Source organism: Hibiscus syriacus, unplaced genomic scaffold (genome assembly GCF_006381635.1).
Source record: "Hibiscus syriacus cultivar Baekdansim isolate YM2019G1 unplaced genomic scaffold, ASM638163v2 tig00117005_pilon, whole genome shotgun sequence".
Classification (NCBI taxonomy): domain Eukaryota; kingdom Viridiplantae; phylum Streptophyta; class Magnoliopsida; order Malvales; family Malvaceae; genus Hibiscus; species Hibiscus syriacus.
Window position 1 is genome coordinate 3,066,051 of NW_024063519.1, and position 6,100 is coordinate 3,072,150.

At 35.7% G+C, this 6,100-nt stretch overlaps 1 pseudogene; it reads right to left on the reverse strand.

Moving 5' to 3' along the window:
* Window positions 1-1,051: 1,051 nt before the first annotated feature.
* Window positions 1,052-5,799, reverse strand: LOC120195079 (annotated as a pseudogene).
* Between the last annotated feature and the right edge of the window lie 301 nt (window positions 5,800-6,100).

Below are 6,100 nucleotides of genomic sequence, written 5' to 3' on the forward strand. Positions count from 1 at the left end.
AGGATAAAAAAACATTAGAAACTACTCATGGGTTGTTTGGTTCAACGTATATTTTATTATCGGGAGAATAAAATCCTCATTCCCTGTTTGGTTGGCCAACATTCCCTATCCCGGTAATCTTTTATTACCAACAGACTTTTTTTGGGTATATTATCGGAATGTGATTGCCCCTTCCCTTAGGTATTGTTGGATTACTGGCGTTTTGGATTAAAATGCCCTTAATTTTTTTTTCAAATTATCCTTCTTCTGTCATTGAATAATAAAAATTATGCAAATGTTAAATTACAAATTTATCCTTAAACTATTTTAGATTTACAAAAAAGTTCATAATTAAAATTTTATATGAAGTTCAGGGGTTAAAATAAAATTTTACCCTTTCATTAAACCTATTTATCTTTTCAATTTTGTAAAAAAAATTATATAAATTTTATGAATTTAAAATTTTTAAAGAAAATATATAAATTAATTATAGTAATATTATAGTAGAATTCAACTTGTTAAAAAAATAAATATATAATAAGCACAATTGGTAAAATATACATTCCAATAATCTTTATTCCTTTAATCAAACAGTGTAATCTTACATTACTGTTAAACCAACCAAACACAAAATACAACATTCCTAGTAATTCTATTCGCAGGTAATCTTTTATTCTCACTTGTAATCTTATATTCCATTAACCAAACGCACCCTCAAGGTAATCGGATATGACAGGTTATTCAAAACTTCAGGGGGCTTCTAGAGTTCGTACCTTGCTGTGGCTTATATTGCAAAGGAAGGCTTCTAACAAATGAGGAAATATTACGGCGTCATTTGACGGACGACGTGAATTGTAGTCTTTGTGGTGCGGGGATGGAAACTTTGGACCATGTGTTTCGAGATTGTATGGTAGCGAGATCGACTTGGTTATCTCCGATCAAATCTGAACGGGAGAGGGAATTTTTTACCATGCCTATTGCCGATTGGATCAGAATCAATTTACAACAATTTGAGAACTTCCCATTGGTAGCAGAGGACTGGGATGTCATGTTTGGTTCGATTTTGTGGAATTTATGGCGGAAGAGGAACCGAGTGATCTTTAATCCGGACTTTGTGGAAGTTGAGGGCGTTATGCAAAGCAGCCGCCGTTTGGTGTGGAGGCTGAGCAAGCCCGTAGGATGGTGATAAGGCAGCAGCCGATTTGCCGTATTGAGCAGCGGTGGAGTCCTCCGCCTAATGGATGGACTAAGGAAAAACGAACTGTGCGCATAAAATGAACTCAGTTTGTCGGCTTGTGGCGGGGTGTAGCGGGATAAACGAGGTACTTGGTTAAATGGTTTTTATAAGGTTGTAGGAATTTGTTCGATGATGGATGATGGATGATGGATGATGAATTAAGGGGTATTATTGAAGGCCTTGGAATTGCATGGGAGTTAGGCGTACGGAATGTTTGCTTGAGGTTGATAATAAGGAGATTTGCATGATGCTTCAACAAGGACGTTGTAGGGAACTCCATTCCCATTGCAGACGCATATCGAGGATCTGTTAAGAAGAGAATGGCACGTTAAAGTACTTCATGTGAGCCGAGAAAGCAATCAAGTTGCCGATGGTATGGCTAAGTTGGCTTGGAGTCTTCCATGGGGTTTTCATCGTTTTCGGTCTCTTCCAGCAGATGTGTAAGGGCTTTATCAGTTAGAAGTAGCAGGCGTTAGGGATGGTGGTTTAGTAGATTAGTTTGTTCGGTTGTTTTTCTTTACTCAGAAAAGAAAAAAAACATTAGAAAATTGACTATATAATATAATATTATAATGCAAGTAAAGTTTAAACGATACCTTTTCTAGGATAATTATAATGTTTTTTAAGAAAAAGAAACCATTCATTTCAAGAGAAAACATATATGCTCATCACCGAATTTCAAAATTCATCAATCAAAAATAGGCAACCCACAAAATTTTAAAAAATGAAAAAATTTAGAAAAGTAAAAGAAAGAGCGCGTGTTGAATTTCAAACACTAACAATAATCAAGATGGCCAAAGCTAACAATAATCAATATTGGACTATTGGTTGATTGAGCCTCACCGCGGCTTCCACCAAATGCTTGCCCGAATCTTCTGTTTCATTGAATCTTACACATCTCTCTCTCTCTTAATTTTCAAAACATTTCATTTATTCTCTTTCCCCTTCATTTCTGGCTTCCAGAGTGTCCAACATGTGAGCTTCAATTATTGTTATAACACACGACCCCATATCGAGACCAAGAAACTTCTCTCTCTCTTTATTGTTTTATCCCTACAACAAAATCATGGAAAATAGACAAAATGAACCGTTTTCACATGTATGAATCTCCTTAAGAAGATTGCTTCATGCAATATAAATCAATGTTAGATATCAGTAGATATATATATTCTATGATGAAGGTGGAATAAGTTAATTCGTGATTACAACCTTTCATGTCAGAGGACTTGGCGGCGGTAAACTTCTATGGTGCAGCATCTAAAACAATGCCCTGATTATCAAATGCAATCAATTATAGAAATATTCGTATGTGATGTCAGATACATTTAAATATAAGTATGAATATATGAATATATAAATCTTCTACCAATACATATAAAACTAGAGTGAAGAATGTTTAAAGACAATCAGTTGAGATTAGTTCGACTGATATAATTGTAATAACAAGAAGCATGCTTAAGTGTTCTACACCTTCAATTTAAGGGTAGTTTATATATATATATAAAGGGGTAGGTTAAATCTTTGATAATCTAAACGTAAAAAGAAATTATACTAAACTTTCTTATTCATGAAAATAAAAAAAACATGGAACCATCCTCCACAAACATACCTCTGGAGGGTCAATTTGGCCCCAAGGTTGCTAAGTTTAGCATGGGCTTCTGAAAAATCCTTGAAGAATGTATCTTGATATTCAGCATATTTCTCAGCATATAACTGCAAATGCTCAGCCAAACTTTGATATATATATATGTATATATATTCTTACTGGCTTAAATTGAACTCGATCTACTTACCTTGAAAGAGGGATCTTCAAAAAGAACAGCATCAGTTGGCATCACAAGCAGATCTTCATCTCTTTTAGCTTTGATCTCCTGTATGTACGGATAAAAGAGAATCTGACGCTTCACATCTCTCTTACTTGAAAAGAGAAGGTGTTTTCGATTTCAAACCTTGAAGTATGAATTGTCAAACTTCAACCATTGCACTGTCCAGGATTGTCTCCCGGTGCTCCGGCCCATGTTTCTGTCATTCAAGAAAGAATATCCAATTTGAATTTTCCCTTGCTGCTATGCGTACAACCACAGCCACTAGGTCTAGGACCACCAACAATTCATGTTACACTTAAGGAACAGATCTTTCAAGTTATGTGAAGACATTAACAAATGATACCAGACGTAAGCAACCACGACCAAGTTTCTGACTTGGCTTTCTAAAATTCAACAAAACATGAATAAAAAAACTTCCGAAGAAATTATATCAGGAAGAAAAATCAATTTACCCTAAGGTTCAGATTCGACAGATTATTTGAAGGTAACGGCTTGGAATTTAAACAATAAACAGATTGCTTAAATACCGTATACTTGGTTTCGGGTTTACCCCAACTGCTACGTTCTGGTCTGGCTCTCCCAAGTGTATGTGCCCAGATAATGCAACTATTTCCTGCATATAATTAAATATCAACGTGCCCCATGATAAAGACAATAACCAAGGATATTTTACAATTAAATTTACCTTGTCATTGAATCCCATTCGGTAGAAAACCTTTCGCATATGATCAGCAGGTGAAGAGGCTCCAGCAGCTAGGCAACAGAGAATTTTATAAAGTTAAGAGGTCTTTAAACATAAGTAGAAGATAATGTATCATTACACGATGAGGAACGAGTTAAAACAGGCCAAATTAACTAGAGATGCACTAATAGCAGTGTTCAAGAAAACAGGGCCAAAGATCAAGCATGCCAGACATCAGTTGGAAGTTGGAACAGCCGGTTTATTTCTTTTACGTTACTAGTTTAAATGTTTAATGTAAACTAAATAATATCATATATTTGATAATTAACAAACAAAAGCATTCGACTTAATTTTGTGGTCTTTAATAAAACTAAGAGCTTAAAGGTTCACATCTTATTGATTACAGAAATAATTAAAATATATATAAAACCGGTTCGTTATCCATTCAATCTGGGTGAACCCATTTTTGATGTGGACGACTATTAGCTAGTTCTTGTATAGTTGCTGAACCAAACAAGCCACCAGTTTCAAATTCAACCGATCCTTTCAATCGGTTTGATCCGGTTTTAAAACAACGGCACTTCAGGTATGTGCTCTATGCTGTTGATTATGAACACCAGAAATGCCTATTTTTCAGCAGATGAAGAGACAGTAGATGCTAGCGATGATATATTTCACAAGTCACAGCAATGTAATGACCCGCCTACAAATCTAGAATTAGTAGGAGTGTAGGACTAAATCAGGACATATTCAATTCATGATAATTAGTATTGTCAATAGTTAAAAAATTCTAAATAGATATTATCTTGTAATCATCTCAGACTATTCAAAAAAAAAGCATACACCTATATAAGTTCCATTTACCAGGTAGCCTGCCCTCTTCAGGACAGTGATCAGGATTAGAGGCATCAAGTCTTCCATATTTCATGGGAATTTTGGGTCCTCCAGCCTCCTGAAATTTCAACTTTTTTTAGCCTAATAACTACTAGATCGATTGATTTAAAATACAAACTGAAGAATAGAAAAGATGACCTCAATAGCAGTAGCACTAGCCAACTGGAACAGATCGCATAAGTTAGACTAGGGTACTTGTCCTTGATAGGCTGAATAAGTTCATGCATTGACTAGACCTGAAACATAAGCTTGAGACAAAAGCGGCCGCAAGTACCAACTAAGCTGATTCCGCGTTATAAGAAGAAACAAATATGATACCGGTATTGGATTTATATTTCATCTCAACTTCGAACCTAAGACTTCCATTTGCACCACTTCTTTGAGGCCATTCCTTAACGTTCTTGTTGTAGGTACCAGCATCATGCCATCCTAGACGAACCTATGAGCACATATCTATTTTCCCCCTCTAAAACTCAAATGGTTCCATAAGAAAATAAAACGAGAGAACTCATTTAACAAAAATTAAGCATGATGTTTACCGTTTGATCCTCAAGTAAAACCGAAGAGCACTCTATATTCTATATGCAGCGTAAATCTATAGTTCGTTATTTCAAGTATGAAATAGAACTTCAGTAAAATCAAATGTCTCCAGAACGAACCTCATGCTATTCTTTTACGCTAAAAATCCAAATTCAAAGAAACTAACATTCAACAATAAACAAGTGAAACGCGATCAATATATACCAGAATAGGGTGGCAGTATTTGGATTTGAGAAGCTCTCTGATATCTTCCCTAGCACCTTTCAACTGATCAGTATACGAGGCTGCGCATTTCGGACTTGCTACAGAGCTGAATCTTCTGCTAGGCGATACCTTAACAGCTGATCCTCTCTATCAATATCAAATAAAAACACAACAAAAAAAACTTAAAGGGGAGAACCTGATGGCGAGAGAATTGTGACGAGAGGTGAGAGAATGCGAGGGAATTGAGAGAGGAAGAGAAAGATAGGATAGAGGGAGTGTCATGGAGAGAAAGTCGAGCGACTGGGGAAGAAGAGAAGATACGGAAAGAGGCGGTGGTTTGGAGAGACGATGCCATTGGCTTTGGCTGCTGCATTAGAGATTGTGGAGGCGAAGAGAGAGTGGGAGGAGCTCACTTTTAGCATTAAACTCAGCTGTGATGCTACTGTTTCCTCTCTTTCTAACGGTCTCCGATTGTTTCGGATTTTTTTTTTCCTCTTTATTTTAGGCCGATGACAGACGCACGCTTTGATAAATTTTTTTTTGGCAAAAAGGTTTAAGAAGTTTACATATTTTTGAAAAAAAAATCAATATATTTATGGTATTATTTTTGTTCTTTCTTTCAACTCATAAAATTAACGGGACTCATTGATTAGTAATTTTTTGTCGACCGTTACAATATTGATGTGACAATTCATAATGTTAATGTGATAATCTACGATGATTGATAACGTGATAAAT